This window comes from Lithobates pipiens, unplaced genomic scaffold, assembly GCF_037356315.1.
Source record: "Lithobates pipiens isolate NorthernLeopardFrog02 unplaced genomic scaffold, aLitPip1_a1.2 Scaffold_16, whole genome shotgun sequence".
Lineage (NCBI taxonomy): Eukaryota > Metazoa > Chordata > Amphibia > Anura > Ranidae > Lithobates > Lithobates pipiens.
In genome coordinates, this window is record NW_027507748.1 from 476,860,742 (window position 1) to 476,876,540 (window position 15,799).

A 15,799-nucleotide genomic window follows, 5' to 3' on the forward strand; every position below is an offset into this window, starting at 1 on the left:
ACGTTACCGAATTTGAAAAACAAACGCGCCATTCGTTTGTGCCGCGTTTGTGCTGGTTTGTGCTGCAAAAATAAACGTTTGTGCCGCTTTGGTTGCGGAGATATTGTGCGTTATAGTTGTTGAAACCCCGCCCACTCTGCACCCCACGTTACCGAATTTGAAAAACAAACGCGCCATTCGTTTGTGCCGCGTTTGTGCTGGTTTGTGCTGCAAAAATAAACGTTTGTGCCGCTTTGGTTGCGGAGATATTGTGCGTTATAGTTGTTGAAACCCCGCCCACTCTGCACCCCATGTTACCGAATTTGAAAAACAAACGCGCCATTCGTTTGTGCCGCGTTTGTGCTGGTTTGTGCTGCAAAAATAAACGTTTGTGCCGCTTTGGTTGCGGAGATATTGTGCGTTATAGTTGTTGAAACCCCGCCCACTCTGCACCCCACGTTACCGAATTTGAAAAACAAACGCGCCATTCGTTTGTGCCGCGTTTGTGCTGGTTTGTGCTGCAAAAATAAACGTTTGTGCCGCTTTGGTTGCGGAGATATTGTGCGTTATAGTTGTTGAAACCCCGCCCACTCTGCACCCCACGTTACCGAATTTGAAAAACAAACGCGCCATTCGTTTGTGCCGCGTTTGTGCTGGTTTGTGCTGCAAAAATAAACGTTTGTGCCGCTTTGGTTGCGGAGATATTGTGCGTTATAGTTGTTGAAACCCCGCCCACTCTGCACCCCACGTTACCGAATTTGAAAAACAAACGCGCCATTCGTTTGTGCCACGTTTGTGCTGGTTTGTGCTGCAAAAATAAACGTTTGTGCCGCTTTGGTTGCGGAGATATTGTGCGTTATAGTTGTTGAAACCCCGCCCACTCTGCACCCCACGTTACCGAATTTGAAAAACAAACGCGCCATTCGTTTGTGCCGCGTTTGTGCTGGTTTGTGCTGCAAAAATAAACGTTTGTGCCGCTTTGGTTGCGGAGATATTGTGCGTTATAGTTGTTGAAACCCCGCCCACTCTGCACCCCACGTTACCGAATTTGAAAAACAAACGCGCCATTTGTTTGTGCCGCGTTTGTGCTGGTTTGTGCTGCAAAAATAAACGTTTGTGCCGCTTTGGTTGCGGAGATATTGTGCGTTATAGTTGTTGAAACCCCGCCCACTCTGCACCCCACGTTACCGAATTTGAAAAACAAACGCGCCATTCGTTTGTGCCGCGTTTGTGCTGGTTTGTGCTGCAAAAATAAACGTTTGTGCCGCTTTGGTTGCGGAGATATTGTGCGTTATAGTTGTTGAAACCCCGCCCACTCTGCACCCCACGTTACCGAATTTGAAAAACAAACGCGCCATTCGTTTGTGCCGCGTTTGTGCTGGTTTGTGCTGCAAAAATAAACGTTTGTGCCGCTTTGGTTGCGGAGATATTGTGCGTTATAGTTGTTGAAACCCCGCCCACTCTGCACCCCACGTTACCGAATTTGAAAAACAAACGCGCCATTCGTTTGTGCCGCGTTTGTGCTGGTTTGTGCTGCAAAAATAAACGTTTGTGCCGCTTTGGTTGCGGAGATATTGTGCGTTATAGTTGTTGAAACCCCGCCCACTCTGCACCCCACGTTACCGAATTTGAAAAACAAACGCGCCATTCGTTTGTGCCGCGTTTGTGCTGGTTTGTGCTGCAAAAATAAACGTTTGTGCCGCTTTGGTTGCGGAGATATTGTGCGTTATAGTTGTTGAAACCCCGCCCACTCTGCACCCCACGTTACCGAATTTGAAAAACAAACGCGCCATTCGTTTGTGCCGCGTTTGTGCTGGTTTGTGCTGCAAAAATAAACGTTTGTGCCGCTTTGGTTGCGAAGATATTGTGTGTTATATGTTGTGAAACCCCGCCCACTTTACTCCCCACGTTACCGAATTTGAAAAACAAACGCGCCATTCGTTTGTGCCGCGTTTGTGCTGGTTTGTGCTGCAAAAATAAACGTTTGTGCCGCCTTGGTGTCGGAGATATTGTGCGTTATATGTTGTGAAACCCCGCCCACTTTACTCCCCACGTTACCGAATTTGAAAAACAAACGCGCCATTCGTTTGTGCCGCGTTTGTGCTGGTTTGTGCTGCAAAAATAAACGTTTGTGCCGCCTTGGTGTCGGAGATATTGTGCGTTATAGTTGTTGAAACCCCGCCCACTTTACTCCCCACGTTACCGAATTTGAAAAACAAACGCGCCATTCGTTTGTGCCGCGTTTGTGCTGGTTTGTGCTGCAAAAATAAATGTTTGTGCCGCTTTGGTTGCAGAGATATTGTGTGTTATATGTTGCCGAAACCCCGCCCACTCTGCACCCTACGTTGCTGAATCTTAAAAACAAACACACCATTTGCTTCTGCCGGGTTTTTGCTGGTATAGTTGCAGAGATATTGAGCAGTATATATTGTCAAACCACAACAACTTAGCACCTCGTTATTAAATCATACATACAACTAGATTTATTTGTTAATGGTTTGTGCAGATTTGGTGGATATTATACATGTTTTACTTCATATGCATAGTTTTGACACCCCCACAGGGATCCCCCCCTTTCCGATTCTCTAGTGCTGAATGGAAGAACAGACAGGGAGGGGGCGGGCACAGATGGCTCTGGCTCTAGTGAGCCAGAGCAGTTGTCAATCAGGCGGCAGGGTGGATCTCGACAGTATTGTCAGGATCTGTTCCGGCTGCAGCATGGCTCTGCACTGGCAGGATATAGTGGGCAATGGCCCGCCACATGCACATGAGTTTTTTTGTCACAGGAGAACATACTATATGTCATCTTGAACAAAAAGAGAACGAAGGCCAAAAAAGGTTGGGCCATAGTTCTCTTTTAACATAAGTTTAAACCAGACGTTAACCAAGAAAAACAGCACTCCAGCAGGAGAGAGAGGTTCGGAGTGGCCATCTACAACTTTCAAGCCAAAAAAATGAAGAACTAAGCTTGCAGGTGGGAGAGACAGTGCAGATATTTGATTTGTTCCTCCAAGTGAATCCTCTGTACCACCCTTCATATGTCTCAAAGTAGGGGATATTTGCAGCTGCACATACTCATCAGAAAGAAGTGTAGATGATGGAGGGGCGGAGTTACTACATGGCGCCAAGCAGCAGCGTGATGCTGTGAGCTCCTAGGCATTCCCCCCGAGGGAATATGCTAAGTGAGCCTGAATTTCCGTGTTAAAGCTGATCTGTGCCCCCACCGTGGTAGCTGCTTATCGGTCTGTTACGTGCTGCTATCCACCTGCTACCTACCCAGTTTCCAGATCTCAGCTGGTCAGTCGTCTGTCTCCCCACTGTCCCTGGTTGATCGACCCGCAGTGAGCCTTCTACTGGGTGGCAGTGGAGTAGCATGGGTTGTCAGCACCTGGGTCAAGGCAAGTAATTTGCACCCCTTAACCTGCAGACTTTTAGCACTCCCCGAGTCCCTTCAAATACAATAGCATTCCTATACTGACCACTACACTAACCTACTTGATTAATTCCTTTACTGACCATTACACACTACACTGACCATTATACTATACTGTCCACTACACTGAGAACTACACTGACCACTATACTATACTGACCACTATACTATACTGTCCACTACACTGAGAAATACATTGACCCCTATACTATACTGACCACTCTACTATACTGACCACTACACTGTCCACTGCACTACACTGAGCACTATACTATACTGTCCTACACTACACTGACCACTACACTGTCCACTATACTGACTACTATACTGTCCACTACCCTGACCACTATACTGTCCGCTACACTATACTGACCACTACACTGATCACTACACTATACTGTCCACTACACTGTTCACTATACTGACCACTATACTATACTGTCCAATACACTACAGTATACTGTCCACTATACTACACTGTCCACCACACTGGCCACCATACTACACTACACTGACCACCATACTACACTGACCACTACACTACATTGACCACCATACTATACTACACTACACTGACCACTATACTGTCCACCATACTACACTACACTGACATCTACAGTATACTTTCCACTACACTGACCACATACTACACTATACTGACCACTACATTGACCACCATACTACACTATACTGACCACTACATTGACCACCATACTACACTGACCCCCATACTACACTACACTGACCACTACACTATACTGTCCACTACACTGACCACCATACTACACTACACTGACCACCATACTACACTATACTGACCACTACACTATACTGTCTACTAAACTGACGACCATACTACACTATACTGACCACTACACTACACTGACCACTACACAGCCTACACTATACTGTCCTGTCTACAGTCTCTCTCCCCCCCCCTCCCCCCCCCCGAGGCCAGTAACAAGACTCTCACAAGGTAGTCTCACTCCCGTTCTTGTCCTGGCCTGCATCGGTCTGGAGGAGGAGGAGAAGACAGGGGCAGCTCACATTTTTCCTTCTCTCTCCCGTGCTCTAGCTGCCATGTTCAGTGTCTGGCCGGCGCACTGTGATTGGGTGTATGGGGGTCATGTGTGGAGGCGGGACTTTAGGAGCGTTCGCGGACAGGACAGCCCTACGCCTCACATGACCCCCATACGCGCCAATCACAGGGTGCTGGACACTTAGCATGGCGGCCGGAGCGCAGGGGACACAGGAAATTGAAATTAGGAGGAGGCAGCCAGTACTAACACATGCTGGTGCCCTCTAAATGTTGCGCCCGGGGCCACTGCACCCCCCACGCTATGCCACTGCTGCAGTGTGAGAGGCTGGGGGTTGGGAACATCAGTGAGCTTGGAGTCTGGAGGTCGGTCAGAGAGAAAAAAAAAAACAGCACTCCAGCAAATTCTCCTATATAAGTCACTTTTTGAAAAACATCTATGTCAGTAAAAATTATTTTTCTGGTGTGTATGCACTAAGTCACATCTCTTCTTTTGTGTACCACAAAGTTTTCTAATTCCATTGGTACATACAAAAATCTTTATTATCTTTTGAATCAAAAAGTACATGTATACAGAAATATTTTGCTACCGGATATTTTAGGTATGTATAGAAGTACCAACATTTGAAGAACAAAACTAGAGGGGATGCAAATTCTCCCAGAAACATTATCACTTTAGCATGGTGGTCAAATTAAACAGCAAAACTCCAAATTGTGAATCTTTGTTAATAAACACAAATAAATGAAGAAAGACAGGGAGGAATTTCCAAAGTCAACAGAACTGTTCATATAATCATAGAACTGTTTAAACATAATGAAAAAAATAAATAAATGAAAAAGTTCACCTTAACATTTTCATATTCTGTTATATGTTTTACTCCTCCTTTGTGAATAAGACAACATGGGGTTGTATCTTGGTTTTTGCAGACGCTATCATAACAGATTCACACAGGTCATCATATTTTTCCCAATCAGCTGACCTTCTCCTACAATAGGCCACATAATGACCAAGTGAATTTCTGCTGATTCCTGGAGTAAAGGCAACAACCCCTCGTAATGTGAATAAGTGACCATCAAGGTGCATGGTGACCGGTATTTCAGATAATGGATAATGTGTTTCTGCACTTATTTCAACACAAATTAGCTGTCCAGTAGTGCATTTATGTGTGACTGAGCCATTGCAAAGATATTTCAATGATGTTACATCCTTGGTTTTGAAATTCTCTGGGCACTCTTGAGGTGACAACAACGGCTTCAGACATTTGGACAGATTTAGATGTAGCCCATCTTCCAGTGCTATCTGAAGTTTACTCATTCCATCAGTTTTTAAAATATCTTCATTGACTGGCAGGAGAGGGATGACCCTTGAAGAACTTGTATTTCTCTCACAATACTCAGAAGAACACTTGGAGGTAATTGTTGCACTTGGTACCAGCTTCATTGTTGATGTGATTATGTACGCAACATTGCACTCAGCACTCACCTGCCTTACACCTGACTTCAGCTGATCACATTCAAATTTTTCTGACAGTATCTTCGCCCTCATTGTATACGTGTCCTTTCCCACTCCCTTAGTCACAATGGTCATCACCAATTCAAAAATTTCAATATTTTTGTGCTCTTTGTTAACATAATTGCAGAATGAACCACTGTCACAGAATGCAGAGCAAAGACATTGGCAAAGGGAATCAAACGCACAGGTATTAATGACACTTACAAGCATTTTGTTTATTTTTATAGGTACTTTAGCTAAGTGGTTGCCATTTTTCAAAACTTTTACCTTTCTTTTTCTTTTCAGTGTTGTGTCCATATGCAACCACTCAGAGCAAGGAGTGAGGTAGGATAGTCTCTTTTTTGGAGGAACACTAAGGCCTTTCCAGTTCTCAACATGCTCCTCTTGCATTCTGCTTTCTTCTTTTACTTTTACATTAATATGTGGATTCTCCTCACAGTTGTTATTTCTTTTATCGTTCTTTTCTTCACTGCAATCTGTTTTCCTAATTGGTACAGAAGAAAGCCTCATTTTGCCTTCCATGAATTCAAGGTGACGAATCACAAAACGGTCCATTCTGATAGGCAGGCATTCATGTTTAAAGAGGCCATGTTTTATATTTTTAAATTCAGCCTCAACACTTGCAGAGCTTGCTGTTATGTTCACACTTTTGAAGTGTGGGACCATCACAGCTGTCCAAAGCGGAAGGTAACATGCCATTCTTATAACATTAGGGACAAGCTCTGGAAGGAAATGTAAGTTATCTCGGTCACCATGATTTGCAGCAAGCATCTTACTCCTTTCACAAATTTCTGTTACCCATATTTTCAGGTCTGTTTGAATTGTCTCATTTTCCTGTTTGCTCATCTCCACTAAATCATCATCTTCACTGACACCAGGCAAGAGACATCCCTCTGCGATACGTCTCTTCAGTTGAGTTTTGCATGTCTCAGATATAACAGGTATGCCTCTGTCATCAATCCCTTCTGATTCGCTAAATGCAACAATTGAAATTGAATGAATGAGCTCCCTTGCATCATCCAGTGAATTTGATTGGAGAAGTTGTGCCATTGCTCTGAGGTAAAATTCTCTCACTCTGTTTCCTTTTTGTCTTAAGCATTCCCATCGACTAATGAGCTTGATACAGTGTGCGACATCGATTCTAATGAAGCAAGGAGGCAGGTTGGAGGAGTTATTTCTGGTCAGCACTCCAAAACACTCATTTATATATGTCTTCAAGTCTGGGTAAGAGGTGAAGGCCCTAACTAGAGCTCCAAGCAAAGCAAGGGAGAAATCGCAGACTGCTTCCTTTGGAATGGTAGCACCTGCTTGTTTCCATTCTGTCAGCCACTGGGCTATGGAACTGATATTATGGCTCTCAGAAAGCATCTGTACTACTGGGACATGATCTCCAAGTGAACTTAAAACGCCTTGATACAAAAAGATGTGTCCTGAAATGTCAACAGGTCTCTTCAGTTTTCTCACAACTGAACCTGTTGCATCAAAACTCACATATGAGCCTATGTTCTTTGACTTAGTTTGGTACACTTGCATTTGGGATGGGGTCCAGTAATGGCAAAAAAACTTATCCAAGCCTATGTTGTGTATGCTTCCATTATGGGGAACACTGTATTTAAAGAGTTGTAATGAAAGGATTGGGTCCTTATGGCCTAGCTCTTTGTCCCCCATCTCTTGTTTGGCTTTTCGTAATGTTGCCAGATTTGGTAGTTGACTCGGCTCAGGGTCACCAATATCCATAACTTTGTGGGCTTCAGCTGCCCGCCATACATGTGCTTGTTTCCGTCCTTCCCAGAGTTCTTTTGACACTCTTCTTCTCAAATCTCCTGATAATTTGCGTTTAGATTTTCCTGTGTGGAGACTGTCATCTATTTTGGAGATCATGCACTTAAGCAATACTGGTTTGCCAATCTCTGGTACGTTGTCAACTGTTATGGATAACTGTGCATTACACTCAGTGCAGCACCCTATTATATCTATGTAGCAAGATGCAACATTTGGATAAATTTTTGCCCGTTTAAATTTAAGTGTGCATGAAGACTTTATATTTTTCCAGATCTCTTCATTCAAGATGTGAGTCCATGCACCAGGTTTTAAGATGGTATATTCTCTTTTTCCAGCGTATATGGATTTGTCATTGTAAATTATTTTCTCAGGCCAGATTCCTAGCCATCTTTGAAAAGAGAGACTGAATTCAAACTGAATGTCATAACACTGAATTGATGAATGACTATCTGCACCTTCTGAGCTGTCACCATTGGACGTTTGTTCATCAATATCTTTGACATCTTTGCATAGACCAAGGACTTGCCATATATTGTGTCGGTTTGTCTTTACAAATGTATAAAGGCTTTTGATTGACATTTTGTTGTTTAATTGTTGACACAAGTCTACCCATACTTTGTCTGAGGGAACTGCTATTGTTTGTCCTGTAATAATTTTTTCCCTTGCAGCACAGATGACTTTGATAATGTCATCACTTTCACAAGCTGGCTTCCTAGGCATCTGAGCAAAACAAGAATGTTTTTTTTTTTTTTTATAGTCTTTATACCAAAAGAATCAATTTCTAACTTCTAATAGTACATATACTAAGATTGTATACTTTATTTTATTGTTTTAATTTCCCTCAACATGTACAGATGAAAATTTTACACGTAATGATGCACTGATATTGTTTTTTCCCATATTGAGTACAATTACAGATATTTTAATTTCAGTGCTCGCTGATGCAGAGTACCCATATCGGTGCTTCTGCTGGCATGGAGCCAGCTTTCTGGGCAATCAGGAAGCCGGGCATTGGGTAATGACATGCCGCCCGTCTTCTTGATTGCCCAGGAATCCAGCTGCATGTTGTTTGGCCGGCTTGATTGTAACTGGCCTGCAAACCAGCTTCCAAGCCAGTCAGCATGGAGCCGGCTTCCCTGCCAATCAGGAAGCCCCGAGGTGGGTCATTACTCGCCACCCAGATTCCTGATCGCACGGGAAGCTGGCTCCACGTTCCTCTACAGAACTGCTTGTCAGAGGAAATCCTCCTCTGACCGGAAGTTCTGGTATCGGAGCATTTGAGAGAGTACGAGTGCTCACCCAAATACTTTGTATCGGCACCAATACTAGTATCGGTATATCTATATTACAGGTCTAGTCACTAAAATAGCTGATTTGGAAACATTCTCCAATTCAGCTCACTTTCTAGTTTGGCTATGTTGTCCTCGGTTCGGTGATTCGGTTTACTTCCTCCAGAAGGAGTGAAGTAGTCATTAGACATATGCGATTTGATAATGTACTCCCCAATTCATAACACACCCTTTACATCTGGTAGGAATTTTAGGGGTTCGCCAAAGTATGGAGGTCTCACTTAAAATCCTTTATCAGACTCGAGGTCCAAGCAGCAGATGGACAGAGCTGGAAAGGGATGGGGACAAGAATGCCCCACACACACACACCAATGGTAATTGTTCTGCCCATTTGTTGACATTCTATTAGGGGATAGAGAGCCGTCACAGAATGTAATTAAATTGGCGGCCAATATCCCGTGATGTCGCAACTCGCTCTGCCCATTTGTTGTCATTTTGTGGCGAGAGTTCGACAGGATCGATTGTGTCGGCAGACGTTGGGAATTTTTTCTTTTGCCAAGTTGGTGGTTGTCTTCCATCGTGATTGACGTGAATTTTTATCACTGGAGGACGTAATTGACGTGTAGATTACATTGGTGGAAATTTTTTTTTGAAATAAAGGATTTTTCAAAAACCTGTGTTGTGTTGTTTTTGGAGCATGTTCGTTTGCCGCAGCTACATGCGGTCGCTTCTTTGGTTGCCTTTGACTGCTGTAGGTGCTGTTTGGCATAGCAGATACAGAAACCATTCAGGGTGTAATCAAACTCAGCGTTCCGAAAGATTTAGCTGAGCCTTTGGCTCATCCTTTGGCTGCTTAGTGAATAACCCCCTAAGTGTCATTGGTAATGTGGCTGTAAACCCACTTTGGAAACACCTGCAAGACAAAGGCATAATGAGCTAGTATGCATAGCATACTAACACATTATGTAATACTCACCTGGTATCAAAGCTCCCACTGTGGTGCCTGTACACAGCACCGGCCGGCGACATGTCGTCCTGAAGTTACTTCCGGGTATCGCGGCTCCGATGCTGTGATTGGCCGGAGCCACGATGATGTCACTCCCGCGTTCGGGAGCCGCCAGTCACGGCATGGCCTCCTTTTGAAACGGCACGATCGCCGTTTCTAAAGTGTGCTTGCGCCGTTGTCTGCGCCACATGCGCACGTCTCTTTTGTAAATATCTCCTAAACTGTGGAGGTTTAGGAGATATTTCCAGCAGGGTGTACAACCACTTTAAACAACACTGCAGTTTAGATCTAATACTATTTTTTTTTGTAATTGGTTGTTCTTTTTTCTTGAAACTTGGCTTACCACACTCACAAGCATGCACTTATAAATTGCAACATATAGCGTGCCAATAGAGGCTCAGATGTGTCAAGTGCATTAAAATCTACAATGCTGCAGCCTGTCACAGGCATGTTTAAATCTCAAATTTTACACGTCCTACCATAGGAATAATACTGAATTTCAATTCAATCAATGTAGTGTAAACTGTGCAATATTTTATGAAAAGACACTTATATTTATTTATTGTAGACCCTGTTTAAGGCCTCAGGCCGCGTACACACGCGGGGACTGTTCGCCCAACTTTGTCCGCTGAACAGTGTTTCGGCGGACAGTCCGCTCGTGTGTGGGCTTTCAGCGGACAGTTTCAGCGAACAGTCTGCTGAACAAAGTTTTTCGGAAATTCCGAAAAACTGTCCGCTGAAACTTGGTTTGAGCGGACAGTCCGCCCGTGTGTAGGCTTGTTCGTCAAACTAAGTCTCGCGCATGCTCAGAAAGAATTTATACGCCGAAGGTTGCATTGCAGTGTATAGGACGTCGTTTTCTAGTCCCGTCGTACGTGCCGTTCACGTCATCGCGCACGGTTTCAGCGGACTGTTCGTTCGTCGTGTGTGGGCAAGTCCGTCCATGCTAATTTTGAGCAGACTGTCCGCTGAAACTGTTTGACGGACAAAGTTGGGCGAACAGTCCCCGCGTGTGTACGCGGCCTCATTCACACAGGCATAAAAAAAATTCTGTACTAATTTGTGTAGTGTTAATTTCTGTGTGCATCGGTATGCTGCACATGCAAATACATGACCCCATGCACACAGCTGCATATAGGACTGTGTTTTTGCATTGCTAACAAATGTGCACAGAAAAATCTGGGTCTGCAAATCATGCATGTTTTACACATGTATGCATGTGTATTTGCCTAAACATGTGCCTAAACACACATATGCATTTAAAGTTTGCTATTCTGGGTCTGCATAGTGTTAGAATGATTATCTCCTTAGCGCTTACTGTACGCACATATGGCTTTAGGGGGTTATACCGGGATGATGCCCGCAGGCACATGCATCACCCCAGTACCATTTTTTAGAGCGGGCTGTCGGCTCTTCATGGTTAGCAACCAATGTGACTAAAAGCCACTTGGCTGTTATCTGGAGAATCGGGAGGAGACTACCCCCCTCCCGTCGCCTTTCGCTGCTGTTCCCGGGTCTCCTGTCCCACCAGGAGACCCAAGCCACGATTCAGCACTTCCGCCGGCTAGAGTGAGACTGGAAGAAAGCCATAAATAGCTTCATACTAGTCTCCTATGTGTAAACATGGAAGCGACGTCACAACGTCACTTCCGGTTTACTTGGCTGCCAATCGTGCCGTTTTAAAAAAAGTGACAGTATTCAGAATGGCCGTTTTTGAGGATTTGAATACTTTGAAGTGCAAAGGAGAGATTTGGGGTCTTTTAGACCCCTGATCTCTTCATAAAGAGTATCTGTCATCACCTATTACCATCGCAAGGGATGTTTGCATTCCTTGTGACAGCAATAAAAGTGATAAAAACAGATTTTTTTAAAGTGACAATGTAAAAAAATAAATAAAATAAATAATAAAAAACATATTTTTTTGAAGGTGCCTACCCATCCCTGCAAGCTTGCGCAACAAAAACGCACACGTAAGTCGCACCCGCATATGTAAATGGTATTCAAATCACATGTGGAGGTATTACCGCAATCGTCAAGTGAGAGCAATAATTGTAGCAAAAGACCTCCTCTGTAACTCTAACCTGGTAACCATTATTTATTTGGAGATTTTTAGGTACCATAGTTTGTCGCCATTCCACCAGTGAGTGCAATTTTAAAGTGTGACATGTTGGGTATCTATCTACTCAAAGTAACATTATCTTTCACATTCTGCCAAAAAATTAGCTAACTTTACTGTTTATTTTATTTTTTGAATTCATGAAATTGTCTTTTTTCCTAAAACAAATGTGTTTGAAAGACCGCTGTGCAAATGTGACATAAAATATTGCAACGATCACCATTTTATTCTCTAGATTCTCTGCTAAAATATATATATATAGATATATATATATATATATATATATATATATATATATAGATATATATATCCACTTGTAGACCGGACCATTTTGCTGGTCAAAGACCAGACCACTTTTTGCGATTCGGCACTGCGTCGCTTTAACTGACAATTGCGCGGTCGTGCGACGTGGCTCCCAAACAAAATTGACATGCTTTCTTTTGGTGGTATTTGATCACCTCTGCGGTTTTTATTTTTTGCGCTATAAACAAAAATAGAGCGACAATTTTGAAAAAAACGCATTATTTTTTACTTTTTGTTATAATAAATATCCCCCAAAAATATATAAAAAAAACATTTTTTTCCCTCAGTTTAGGCCGATACGTATTCTTCTACATATTTTTGGTAAAAAAAAATTGCAATAAGCGATTATTGATTGGTTTGCGCAAAAGTTATAGCGTTTACAAAATAGGGATAGTTTTATAGCATTTTTATTAATAATTTTTTTTTTTTTTTTTTTTACTAGTAATGGCGGCAATCAGCGATTTTTATTGTGACTGCGACATTATGGCGGACACGTCGGACATTTTTGACACATTTTTGGGACCATTTTCATTTATACAGTAATCACTGCTATACAAATGCACTGATTCCTGTGCAAATGACACTGGCAGTGAAAGGGTTAACCAGTGGGTGGCAGTGTAGGGGTTAAGTGTTCCTAGGGGTGTGTTACTAACTGTGGGGGGGTTGGGCTTTCATTTAGTGAACACTGATCTCTGCTCCAATCACATGGAGCAGAGATCAGCGTCACTAGTTGCTAGGCAGAATGGAGAAATGTTGTTTACACAGCATTTCCTCCATTCGGCCGCACCGTGAGACGATCGCGGGGATGTCCGCGGCGATCGAGTCCGCGGGTCCCACGACCGGACTCACGGGGGTCCCGACCAGTGCCGGCGCGCTCCCGATGGCAGGGCGGCATTGAATATTGTATGTACCTGTACGCCAATATGCCTGCCCGTGCCATTCTGTCGACGTACATCGTTGTGCGCTGGTCGGGAAGTGGATATATAATGTTTGGGGGTTCTACGTAATTGTCTAGCAAAAAATACGGATTTTAACTTGTAAGCAACAAATGTCAGAAATAGGTTTAGGCATGAAACGGATTATGTACAAACAGACAGTAAGTGCATATACACATTTACAAAGATGCATATTTTGTGCACCTTTGTAAATTCGTATATTGCAAATTCTGCTCATGTGTTGTGTGTTGAATTTAGGCCTCATGCTGTTGGTGCATTGAAAAAAAATAAAAAAAATAGTGACTACAGTCACTTGAACATATTGGTTTGAGAAGGCAGAAATTTTCACTGTCATGTGTGACACATTCTGAAAAGACCCCACCCTAGAGCACTGGAGATCACCATTATTTTCTAAAATCATTTTGCTGGGTGCATACCTAGAATAAAAGCTGTTTAATGTACCCTAATGCCTTTGATTACCCTGTGTGTAGACAGTAAAGGTTTAAAGCATTTCTGTATGTTACTACAATGATTTTACATTCTGGCTACCCCTGAACAAAGGATGTATACAGTACATAGGGGCATCAGTTATTAACACAACTAGTGTTGCCACCTGACCACTATATTAGGTTGATGTGCTAGTATTGCAAAAAAAAATAGTTTGTATACGTACAGCAAACACACGATCACCTATTCCAAATGTATTATTTTCACTGCAATTGAATACATTGCATAATTATTAATAATAAGTAAAATTAAAGATGTTAAATTAATTTACCTTGGATTCCCTGAGCTAGAATGAAACCATCAAGCAAAAAAAGTTGTTCGAGCTCCAATGCTGCCTTTTCCAGGGTACAGTATGAAGTGCAGTGCTCGGCACAGTGGGAGGAGCTTTACATTAAGGAAACCCAAGCTGAGTATAGGTTCTGTAAGTTCTGTATGTAAGATGTAGTAACAAGGTGTAAAGTCAGTGTGGTTTCACAACATATAACACACAATATCTTCGCAACCAAAGCGGCACAAACGTTTATTTTTGCAGCACAAACCAGCACAAACGCGGCACAAACGAATGGCGCGTTTGTTTTTCAAATTCGGTAACGTGGGGAGTAAAGTGGGCGGGGTTTCACAACATATAACACACAATATCTTCGCAACCAAAGCGGCACAAACGTTTATTTTTGCAGCACAAACCAGCACAAACGCGGCACAAACGAATGGCGCGTTTGTTTTTCAAATTCGGTAACGTGGGGTGCAGAGTGGGTGGGGTTTCAACAACTATAACGCACAATATCTCCGCAACCAAAGCGGCACAAACGTTTATTTTTGCAGCACAAACCAGCACAAACGCGGCACAAACGAATGGCGCGTTTGTTTTTCAAATTCGGTAACGTGGGGAGTAAAGTGGGCGGGGTTTCACAACATATAACGCACAATATCTCCGACACCAATGCGGCACAAACGTTTATTTTTGCAGCACAAACCAGCACAAACGCGGCACAAACGAATGGCGCGTTTGTTTTTCAAATTCGGTAACGTGGGGAGTAAAGTGGGCGGGGTTTCACAACATATAACACACAATATCTTCGCAACCAAAGCGGCACAAACGTTTATTTTTGCAGCACAAACCAGCACAAACGCGGCACAAACGAATGGCGCGTTTGTTTTTCAAATTCGGTAACGTGGGGTGCAGAGTGGGCGGGGTTTCAACAACTATAACGCACAATATCTCCGCAACCAAAGCGGCACAAACGTTTATTTTTGCAGCACAAACCAGCACAAACGCGGCACAAACGAATGGCGCGTTTGTTTTTCAAATTCGGTAACGTGGGGAGTAAAGTGGGCGGGGTTTCACAACATATAACGCACAATATCTTCGCAACCAAATCGGCACAAACGTTTATTTTTGCAGCACAAACCAGCACAAACGCGGCACAAACGAATGGCGCGTTTGTTTTTCAAATTCGGTAACGTGGGGTGCAGAGTGGGCGGGGTTTCAACAACTATAACGCACAATATCTCCGCAACCAAAGCGGCACAAACGTTTATTTTTGCAGCACAAACCAGCACAAACGCGGCACAAACGAATGGCGCGTTTGTTTTTCAAATTCGGTAAAGTGGGGTGCAGAGTGGGCGGGGTTTCAACAACTATAACGCACAATATCTCCGCAACCAAAGCGGCACAAACGTTTATTTTTGCAGCACAAACCAGCACAAACGCGGCACAAACGAATGGCGCGTTTGTTTTTCAAATTCGGTAACGTGGGGTGCAGAGTGGGCGGGGTTTCAACAACTATAACGCACAATATCTCCGCAACCAAAGCGGCACAAACGTTTATTTTTGCAGCACAAACCAGCACAAACGCGGCACAAACGAATGGCGCGTTTGTTTTTCAAATTCGGTAACGTG